Consider the following 12271-nt stretch of genomic DNA (forward strand, 5'->3'; position numbering starts at 1 on the left):
GGGAGTGGAGAGCCATCAATCCCAAGCTCCCCTGTGCGGTGAAGTACGCCCCTGAGAGGAGTGGCTCTGGGCTTCTGCCCATCCACTAAATGAACTGCATGCAATATTAAAAGATGCAAAACGAGCCGAGGCTGGACCGCTCCCAGGAAAGCCCACTGGCAACTGACCCATCAGCTACCAGGGGAAATAAACAGCTTCCAAACTCGTTTTCTCCTGTCTAACATTATTCTTTTCTTTTGTTTTGCTCGTAATGACTCGCTTTTTTATGTTTGTGCTTTTCCTTTAAAAAGGACCAAACCACTTATTGCTTCTTTAATAATCCAATTCCTTTGCCCTGCTTGAAAAATCCAATCTAAACTCCACGGTCGTCTTAGATAGGCAACACTGGTCTGTTAAAGGGATAGTTCACCCCAAAAAATCATTTACTCACCCTCAAGTTGTTCTAAACCTGTATGAATTTCTTTCTTCTGCTAAACACAACAGATTTATGTTTATTTTAGTTCATTTACATGGGAAAAAAAGGCCAGTTCATTTTTTTTTTTTCAATCATGTTAGCATGCAGTAATTAATTGGCGTACATTTTACTCATTCAGTCAGAAGCTTTGTCCACAATGCAATTTCTCTGAGATGCTGCTGTAACAAACATGATATCTAAGGACTACTTCACTATTTTCATTCCCCATCGCTTTATTTGACCTTTGATTCATAGCGGGTTCCCTCTTACATCATACTTCGAGGTACCCACACATTTTCACACATGCACACTCTTCAAAAATGGCACTAAATGGAATGAAATATACAGAATGTGTTGGATGCTAGTTTGCTTATTGTGCCCAAGAGCATGATCTGATCTAAGTCCACGTTTCCACAAGAAACTATGCATCTAACCACAGGTCGAGAGCTGCAGTTCCAACCATTGTTTCTGCCATCTGGCGAGAGCAGTGTAAAAAAATACTTCAAACATTTTTAAATTTGCTAAAATATGTAAAAAAATAAATAAATAAATAAATAAATAAAATAACTCCAATAACAACAAATAACACACAAATTTATAATAAAAATACAAGTCACAAGAAAGGTTGTTCTAAATTTTGGTGTGGGAATTTAGAACAGAGGTTGCACATAATTTTCATTCCTGTGCTCACATCCAAAGTGCGCGCACATAAAGCCACCTCTCAAAGCTCGCAAGTGCCAAATTGATTCCTTTTTGTTTTTTTTGGCTTATTGTGCTTAAGCAGTCAAATACACAAAAATATTGTCACAATGTCCGTCTTGCCGAGTATTTTCACATAAACACAATCAGTTAACTTATGTCCTAAGTGAACGTAAACAGTTGAGAAAGAAAACGCATGTGCAACAGTATATTGGATCAGTCTGTCAGGTCTTAAAGTGACAGCATCCTAATAAACATGCTGTTGTCTGTGTTTTTAATGTTAATCAAACAACAAAAGACAGAGAAAAATCACTCTCTGCTTATTTGACTGAATAACTTTTGTAACTTGTGTTTCTCTATATTTATTTTTTGAATGAAGACTATCTAAGGTTATTTTTACATTTAAATCTGTCATCGTATAGAGTGATCTCTTCAGAATAAATTATTGATTGCCTAGACTTTCAATGGACGGACAATATGAGATAATATTAAAAATATCTATATGACAGTATATACGACAGCTCTTCCCAGTGGTATTGAGGTATCGTATCAAAGATGGAAATTCCAGTATCGTGACACTAGGGTGCACAATTTTTTTTTACATTTTCAAAGGGTGCCATGACTGAAAAAAGGTTTGGAAACACTGGTTCCAATCATGTAAGTTTGCAATGCTGTTGGCAAATGTTTCTTAGACCTATGGTTTCAGGAAACTCAGAATCGGTGAACTATGTTGGCAAAGATGGAATTGACGACAATAGTTGGCTAATGAAGCTTTTGGGAAACACACCCCTGGTTGTTTTTACAGCTAAAACCCACCTGACTAGCTAAACCACCATTAAAAAATTAAAATATAGGCCTACCTTGTACTTGTAACCAGCAATAAACCGGTCAACTGGGCTTTTTAAATGAATGAAACAGCACTGAGGGAACCTTTTCACCAATGCAGTAGTTAATTCCTGTGCTGCTGTCTGTTACAGTTGATGATGATGGCTCATGCAGATGAGGGATGTAAAGATGGAGGGTGGGGGTTCTCGCTGAAGCACTTAACACTGCAGGTGTTTGTTTGGGGCAGCGTTAATGAAACAAAGAGCCTGGATGAGATCAGCGTTCACCTCTGAGAGCGTTACGCCGCTTTTACAGCGTCTGAGATGAGAGCTGTGATGGTAGGGCAGTCACCGTGCAGTTTGCTTTTTACTGCCCATTCGAACAGATGAACAGCATCAATCTTTAGCTCGCCATCAAGGTACGGCTGAATGTCTGAGAAGGGGGTCTCGGCTCGCATGTAAAAACAATGTGCAGCAATTCACGTGAGGTGCACTATAGGGTGAATCTCAAGAAGAAACACACACACATACATATAAGTATATATTAGTGTATGTGTGTGTGTTTTTATTAATAAGAAACTATGCCTTGTATAAAGAAAATTTTGTTTATTACTTTTATGAAAATCAAGTTTTTTGGCATTTTTATGTCAATATTATTTTATTTTTTTACTTTGATTTTTTTTTTTTTTTTTTTTTTTTATAATTCCCATTATGCTCTGTAGTATTTCTTCTACTACCATAATCTATACTACAACAAACAATCAGCATTTTAATAATGTCAATGATATTTTTGCATTACAGCAATAAAATCTGGGAGGAATTGTGTTAAGCACTATTGCACATTATTGTTGTGGGAAATAATGTCACAATGCAAAAAAAAAAAAAAAAAAAAAAAAAAAAGGTTAATTTCCTTACAGCAAAATTTCTTTCTATAAACTGGGTAAAATATAATTGGAAATGTTCTTGTTTTGTGAGATTTGCCCATTAACATATGCATACAAGGCAAATAAGACAACTAGCAAATAGTTCATCATTTTCAAACATGCAATAATTAATAACAATAAATATAATACATTTGCACAAATTACACTCATTTTCTAATATACACATTTGTATGCACATATTCCCTGAAACTGTACACATAATAGACTTAACCTTAATTCCAATTGGGTACGCTTTTAAATCCGCCAACTGCCAGCATGATCTGACTGGGAGTGATTGTATAGTTAAAATAAATACCATCTTTTTTTGTGAACTGGCACAAAACACAGTTAGTAGTTTTGCCTTTCTGTGTGTACACACCACACTTTAAAAACAAACCTAAAGAAATTTTGTAAATAAAAAGTGTTTTGAGTTATATATTCCTTGCCTCAGTGACAAATTGAGATGGGGATTACTCATAAATCAAAAGCAGTGTTCTCCTGCCTGCAGAGGAATTGCCTGGTGAGCAGACGTGATTTAAGAGTGGGTTCAGGCTACAGCTCCACTGTTCCATCCCCTGGGAAACAACAAAATCCCTGCACTGCTTCACACTTATGCTCACACAGTCTGTTGTGTAGAGAACAATGCACAGATGACAACCGGCAATTTATATGTTCTACTATGAATCTCTTGTTATTTATTTATATATCTGCTTAAATACATTTGATCCCTTATGAAAAGTACACTGAAGGTATCAGATGGCACTAATCATTATCATACAGGATTGCCATGGTGTCAGTGTTAGGGAGTAACTAGCTAATGTAAATATATATATATAAAATATCTTATATATTCAATTAAATTTTAGCGAATCAGAATCATCTGTTCAATTGAATGTCTGCACAGAAATGCCTGGGCAGCATTTATATATGTAGTTATGTATATATGTATTTATGTAGTTAAATGCTGTTTGTATGTAATGTTTTGACAAAAAAAAAAAAAAGGTCTAAATTTAAGATTTATGCATTTAAATTGCAAATAAAATTTTCATTTAGATTACATAAACTAATTAACTTGTGGTGCATATTTGTTCATTTACACATAAATGAAACAGGTATGTACTAATAAACAGAATATTTTAATCAGTTTTATATATTTATCCATTTATCAATTGAATTTTGCTTGTTCCACAGCTAGCCATATTTTAATCATGCTCATATTTTTTTAAATAAATGAATAAATGTAATTGTTTTCACAATGAACAGATTTGCACTGATTCTAAGCAACAAAAAAAAAAATTTGAAAAAATTGAAAGAAAAAAAAACTGAAAATATGATTTTATGATTTAAATGAAATCAAATAGATGCAAACTGCTAATAATAAAGTATGCCATTTTAATTGTTTCATTTATGTATGAATGACAAATATGCATCATTATATATATATATATATACATACATACATACACACACACACACACACACACACATATACTTATTTTCGTAAGTAGAATATGGAAGGCGGTCTGGTGGAAGCTAGATATTTTACTTCATAACTTGTTAAATATGGATATATTTAACAAGTGGATATGGATATATTACTCGTTTGGTAAGGCTTACTGCCATTATAAAGCTCGGATGTGTCAGGATATTTATTAATGTTTCTCTGACTGTGTTCATCAGAAAGAAGAAAGTCATATACACCTAGGATGGCTCGAGGGTGAGTAAAGCTTGGGGTAATTTTCATTTTAAAGTGAACTAATCCTTTAACATCTGTTTAAACCTTGACCATGAGTGTTTAGGTGAAAACACTGGATGGTGTGTGGTGTGGCTGTGGCCCTGACCCTGACCTGTAGAACACCTGTGTGCTAGGCACTCCCAGGGCACATCAGCCCAATTTGAGGGCCCTCTGCCATAAATCAAGCCCTGCGTGAGCTTCTGTATTTGTTCAGTGATTAAAAAGCACCAGGAAGAGTGCTAAACCAAGGCTGACAAAAACCTAATGAGACGGGACACCATCAAGACCTGTTAATGATTTACTCGCTACTAAACTGCCAAACATGTGGGAATCCACATGTATCACCCACACATTCACATCTACACACACTCTGAAACTATTAAAACTATTAAAGAGTTCAAGAAACTCATTAAATTCATGCCAATACGTATCATAACAAATAATGATAAATTAACCATTGTATGCATGTGGGCGGTGATTAGGTGGATATGTCAAGTTTGTAATTGAAGGCTGTGCCAAATGACAACTGAACCTGGTGAACTGGTGCTATTTTAATTCGAGAACTACAGAGAGAATAGTACGCTAATTAATTTCTACATCTGTAACAGCACGCACATTAAAACGTATACCAGATAACACAATGTATCTGACACCTTGTTGAGACCCTATGATGCTATTAAATATCTTCACCAAGCGCTATACTTGAATATTAAACATACAGTATGAAACTACACTGGTACACATACTGTAGACAGAAAGATCTAGTATGATTTTCACATACGTTAAAAAAAGTGTGATATCACTGACTACTCTGATAGTCGCTGGTATTTGGTAATCTTTTGTGAACATGAACTGATTCGTAGTAATGCATTTAACATCTTAACATTCAGATACTACTAACGATTGTGAAATTAGTACAATGATACAGCAAAATGAATGGCCAAATAGTGCATTAAATCATCATGATATTCACAATGTTGTTTAATTTTATATCACCAGCAAAATCACTGAAAATATATCATGAATATTCAATATGTCATTCAGTAGTGTTAAAATGAGGCAGTTTCTCTCATTCTCTTAGCTATAGCTTAAGCACATACTGATGAGAAAGCCATTGAGGGCCCTGATAAAGCCTGATCTAGAAAATGAAATATTTTGTTTGGACTTAATAATATTGTCTGGTTTTACAGTACTAATGGCGTTTTTATTGACCAGACCCTTAATGGGAGCAGGGCATATTTGATGCCGCTCATTTAAAGGGGATGTGAGTAATAGACGGATCAAAACTAACCATAAAGCCTCAGTCAGCTAGCGGAAAGAAGCACATGTCATCTACTATCCATGCAGGTGAAGAGAGGTCAGGCGAAGTGGTCGAAAGCAGAATAGGAAAGAGTCTGAATGATTCAAATCATTAACACATATATCCATGCCACACCCAGTAAAATATACCTTGTTTTCACTCACCGTCACTGTAAAATATGAAAACAGTATCTGAGCTACACACCTCACCTCCCACCCTCTTCTGGTCATCAGCAAGCAAAAAAACATAACAAAGGGGCCGTTTCTACAATGACCTTGGCTTTGACATCATGTGCCGGTAGAAAGAAATGAAGCCATTAGACTGAGGCAGCGGTAGGCAATAAATCAAGCTATTTCCAATAAGCTGCCTTAATGGTCATCCATCATGGAGGTGCGTGAGGCAGGGCGAGGCGAGATCCAACTCTGCAGTGCGGGGTAGCCGAGCGGTCCGGGCAGGCCAGAGACATAAACAATAATAATCCCCATCTCATGGCCTTGCAGGAAATTTAGGAACACACTCCTGCCTTTTGTTTGTCAACGGTCATTTTTAGAGGGTGGGAGAAATGGATTCTCATTATCAGCAAACACAAATACGCATACAGGCACATTGTAAAACTGAAGACAGATTATAGTAGAGGGGCCAGGACAATGAAGGACACAGCAGAATGAAAGTATATATCTGAGATGGACAGACACAGTGAAAATAGACTGAAATTGAGTATGACGGTTTGCTGGCATATCAAACAAGCAGCAGGTGCTTCATGTAAGTTTGTGACAAGTGATGGTTTATATTTTCCAGGTTGAGCGTTTCCCAGAGGAAATTTGATCGCTCAGATGCTCTTTCATAGCTCAAAATTCCTTATAGGAGAAATAAAAATAGGTAGACATAAGACAACTGTTGACCTACAAAGTGTATAAAGTATAAAATTGTGTATAAAATTATAATAATTGGTCTTAGAAAAAAATTCATATTGAATTCTGACTTTTTTGATCTTTGGAATCTTTGCCATTGTTGAGCTTACTTCTGAAACTCTAAAGGAAACACAACTAAGATTCTAGAGTCTTTATCTCAGGGGAAAAATCTGAGCGAAAACAGAAAAACGGGAGGGGCAGGAGGAAGAGCCCATGGAAGAATGGGAGGAAGAGTCCACAGAGAAGCTGGAGGAGGGAGGGGCCACAGAGCAACCCAGATAAGGAACCAGAGGAAAACTAATGGCGGAACTGTTGGAGGGAGGAGCCAGGGAGCAACCCAGATCCGAGCCGTGAGGATGAAAGCCCACAACTGAAACAATGGAGGAAGGAGCCAGGGTGGAGCCTCGGCAGTGAATCTGGGTGGAACCAAGGGGACTTCAGACAGAGGTGGAGCCATGAGAGCTGGAGACCTGGGCTGAGCCGAGGGGCCAAAGACATAGGGTAACACCGCAGATCTGAAGGGTCAAGGCGGGACCCAGGCGAAGACGGGTGCTCTGAAAACTTTGGTGGAGCCGGAGCGACCAAGGACAACGGTGGAGCCGGAGGGAAGGCGGAGCCAAGTGGAGCAGATGGGGTGGAGGGTTGAGGCATAGCCAGAGGCCTGAAAGCCCATGGCAAAGCCAGAGGGGCAAGGGAGCCTGGCGAAGCCAGTGGAATGACGGACCATGGTAAAGAGTGTAGCCACGGTGGAACCGAAGGATCAACAGGCCGAGGTGGAATCGTGCTCGGAGGCCTGAGGTGGAGCCATGGGGTCCATACATCAAGGTGGGAAGCCCAAGGCGAAGCCACAAAAGACGAAGCAGAGGAGCTTAAGGGAGCCGGCAGAGGTGGAAAAGAGGTGGCCGAGCCACCGTAGGCAGAGCTGAGGAGCTGAAGGGAGCCAGCAGAGATGAAGGTGAGTGGCTGGAGGGAGTTGGCAGAGGAGGGGAGAGGGAGACTGAGTGGGACCAGCGGCGATGAAGGAACATAATCTGAAAGCAGCTGTATAACTTTATTTATAAACAAAAACAAAGAATATAATCCAAATAACATGAGTCACAGGAATAGATAAAAGTAACAGCTTGGGCATGTGTACAAAGACAATACTGGATAGTGTGTAGAACTAAACTGAGGGCCTAAATACACAGAATATAACAAACTGAACAAGAAACAGGTGCACAAAGCAATCAGTAACAATGACAACAAACTAGGGCATAATAACCTAGGAAACAGAAAGGAAGCACAGGAAAGAATGTAAACCTGACATAAGTAAATGTCTCAATTCACCTTCCTTTTAATCTCATTGCTGCCGAGTAGAAACAATTGGGATACTGAGATTTTTTTCTTATGAATGAATTTCTTTACCCTAGGGTGAATTTGTTAAGAAATGAGTTTGAGATCTCTGGCTTTTAATGGAAGTCTTTTGTATCTTGGCAAGAGCATAATTTAAAACATTAAATTAAAGTTCATTAAATTAAATTATGTTAAATTAAAGCTATTCTAAAGAACTCTGTGAACTTATAGATTGTTATAAGAACAAAAACTGCTGGCTGATGATGATAAGCTAGTTTTTGACAAGATCACTGCACGTTGTTAAGGAGAAATGGACCGCTATACAATACTGGTCTGTTTTCTGGTCTGGAGAGCTCTGTGTAAGCTCTCTTTGGAGCTCTAGGGAAAGATATCTCCAGGGCTGCCAAAACCCCAGGCCTCAAAGCCAAACAGTGCAGTTGGGATGTATTCCACAACGTCCCGACAGACATGTCAACAGGAGTGAAGAAGGCCCACCACACTGACCTTCTGCTGACAGCATTACTGCAATTCATTACGTTTACAAGCTGCAATTACGGTCTGAGCATTTCACTCACCCTTTTTGTTCTACTTTCTGTTTCCTACTGTCTCTTAGTTTCTGAAAACTGGGTAAAGTCTGACCAATGTGGCAGACCAGTGTCAGTTAGAATTCACTCTCACTTTTTTTCAATCTTTAAATGAAACCTGAAATATTCTTGCACATTGTCATTGTATTTCTCTTTCATAGCTTTGGATACTCAGTTCTGATTCTTTTAAGTGTTTTAATTTAAAGTCAAAATGAAAATTTATTACATCAATTTTTTAAATACATGTTATTGCTCTTATTGTGAATAATTCATCCATGCATTAAAATGGATTTTTTTTTTTTTTTTTTCAGTGAAAAGATACATCTCATGAAGTTTGCCGTTCTTCTCCAATCATTTACGTAGTTCACTTAAACCCAGCCCCTGCCTTATAGTCAACTGTAAGCTCGCATTCAGATTTGCCTCCATCCAATCAACTAATGATGTATAGAACCAAGTTCCATCCCTAATATTTTTATTTTTATTTTTCGATAATCATTTTATGTACTTTATAATACTAAGGAAGAGATCTGCTGCTACTTCAGTTGCTCGTGATATTCCTTTCATGGATAAAAATATAATTTACACAGATATGACAATCGTTGTCTTACAGCAAGTATGGAGCTACAAAATTAAAGTGGATAGTATAGAGATAATTTGCCCTTGTAAGAATTTGATTAAAAAAAAAAAAAAAAAAAGATGTGTATGATTCTGATTGAGCAATTTCATGTTTCTGTCTTTTTCAGGAAAACTGAGAGGCATTCTGTAGCAATAAAATGCTATAAAGTACAAATCAAAAACCTGTGCATAGGTGGGTAATTGATTGTATTTTATTACTGATGTATTTCCAAGAATTATGGGAAGTTTAGATTTTCTGCAGAAACTGTTTTCTGGCAAAATTGATCAATGTTTTCAAACTACGGTAGCTATACAAAATGAGAAGTCAACATTCACAAACATTAAAAAAAGAACAAATAGCAATTTGCTTCCACAATGATTTGAGTTTCCCCATCGGTAAGTGTGATGGCGTTCACGTGCGCTAAATCAGCATATGTTTCGGGCCTTTGAGCTCATATTAAAATGTTTATGATTTGACAAGAAACTTGTGAGAAAAATTCCAAATTCACAACCACAATATTCCCCAAGACATGCAATAATAATAATAAAAAGAAAAAGAAATGACGTGTATGATTTTGATTGGGCAATTTCATGTTTCGGTCTTTTTCACTTATCAGAAAAACAGTCACTTTCACAAAAAAATAAATAAATAAATAAAAAAATAATAGCAAATAGCACTTTGCTTCCACCATGATTTGAGTCTCCCATCGGTACGTGTGATGGCGTTCACGTGCTTTTATCTAAATCAGCATATGTTTCGGGCCTTACTCAATACAGAGCTCTGAAGCGAGTCAGTGGAGGCTCTTTATGGACTCTTTGTGCTCATAATGGGGTTATGCCTCTCAAACCGCCACATGCCCCTGCTTAAACCAACAACATCTGCTGCAGGCTACCCCTCACACTCAGCCGAGCTCGTTCTATATGTCTCGGCGAGAGAGCGCGCACGTTTTGCGACGTGTGTCAGGAGGAGAACATTAGCGCAGCAGCCTCTGTTGTATTCACAGTGCCTAATCCCTGCTCCGCTGCGCTCTAATCCCTTGCTATTGAGCTTTCTCTTCTAGCTTCCTCTGGCCCTGGCTGCCAAGGCACCGGTCACTTGTCTCCTGTTATTCACTTTCCCTCTGGGGAGCTCCACTCCCTCTCGGAGCTGTTATACGGCCCATATGTTGTTGTTGTTGTTGTTGTTTAATCCTAGGGCAATTTGACGTGCGTATCCATGACAGTGTCTCGGCCGCCGTCCAGGACTTGTGGCAGAGGTGTGGGTGATTTCCTTTAGCCAAGGGGGAGCTGGGAGGAGAAGCCAGCCCTGACAGCCCTTCACACAGCCTGCACAGAGCGGGCAGCCACCCAGACGCACACCCACACACACACACACTAACAGACCATCTGAACACAGGCAGCCAGGCATATTAGATTGGGTTACACTTGACATACGCAACTGGGAGCCGGGGAGTTTGCAAATATGGCATGCCGAAGGAAGTGTAGCAAGATGCCTGTGTCAGTGCTTACACAAACAAACAATGCCTGCAGAGAGAGAGATGCGATCTGCGAACAGCTTGCATGCTCTTTCCCTGTCTTTATTAATAAATAAAGGCACTCTTCAGTGTCATTTAATACGGCTAAAGACTCTCAGTTAGAACAGAGATTAGGGACAAAACTGGCCAGTTTCATCTGCACAATTGTGGTACATTTACACTACCGGTCAAAAGTTTTTAAACATTCAAAAACATTTTTAATGTTTTTGAATAAAGTCTCTTATGCTCACCAAGGCTGCATTAATTATGATGAATAATACAGTAATTTCATGGAATATTATCACAATTTAAAAGAACTCTTTTCTGTTTTAATATACAGTAGTCAACATTTGAAGTGGATCAAAACCTTTCAAAGTTATCCTAAAACCTTCTTCTTAGGACAACTTTGATTAACTTTTTTGATCCACTTCAAATGTTGACTACTGTATTTTAAAATGTAATGGCAAAACCGATTTTTTTTTTTTTTTTTTTTGCAGCCATTACTCACCTCTTCACCTTTATTTATCTAGCTCTTTTTACAATACAGATTATTTCAAAGCAGCTTTACAGTGATGGCAGGAAAATAATGTAACAAAGTCTGTTTTGGCTGTGCAGCAGGTCTGAAGAAAATAGCGTCATTGTTCAGTATTATATATGTAGTGTACCTAGTGTACATGGTTCAATGTTAATTCATTTCCATTGTTAAAATCATTATTATTCGTCGTTATTAATTTAGTTCATTTATCTATACAGCAGCTCTGGAGAACACGGTGATATTTAATGCATTATATTTAATGATATTAAATGCATATTAGTTTCAGAGAGGCAGAATGTGATGTTAATTTGACAGTGAAATAATGAGAAAAGATGGTGCCTCCAAATCACTGTGATTGGCTGATTATTCTGTCAATTTAATAATCATGATCAATATCATGATAGCAACTAGTTCACAAATCCACATAAATGGGGCAATGTGGTGAATGGACAAATTACAAAACCTATCCACTTGGACATCACCACTGTCAAAAACAGAATCAAAAACTTTGAAATTAACTGAAATGATGATTTATGAGTGATCCAGTTATGACCACTAAGCTCAGTCAAATTAAAGGTGTAGCTCTACGCTTGCAACCTTCATGACACTTGAAATGTTTGCAGAGGATTTGCTGACTAATGGTCAGAAGAAGCAGCTGACAATTAAAAATAAAAATAGCCAAACTTCTTGTTAATAGGTACGTAAAAAGGATACATAAAATATGCTTTGAAATGTGTTGTAGTTATTTATCACTGTATTATTTATTTTTTTAGAGATAGAACAATAAATAGAACACATTGATTAGTCTTCGGTGACTGGTGGGTTTAATTAACAAACCAATTGTG

General features: G+C 37.8%; 1 long non-coding RNA gene across 1 annotated transcript in view; it reads right to left on the reverse strand.

Moving 5' to 3' along the window:
* The window catches only part of LOC127525277 (uncharacterized), a 72638-nt gene that overhangs the window by 59909 nt on the left and 458 nt on the right, over positions 1 to 12271 (reverse strand). The window lies entirely within an intron of this gene.

The sequence above is a fragment of the Ctenopharyngodon idella genome, chromosome 13 (genome assembly GCF_019924925.1).
Source record: "Ctenopharyngodon idella isolate HZGC_01 chromosome 13, HZGC01, whole genome shotgun sequence".
Classification (NCBI taxonomy): domain Eukaryota; kingdom Metazoa; phylum Chordata; class Actinopteri; order Cypriniformes; family Xenocyprididae; genus Ctenopharyngodon; species Ctenopharyngodon idella.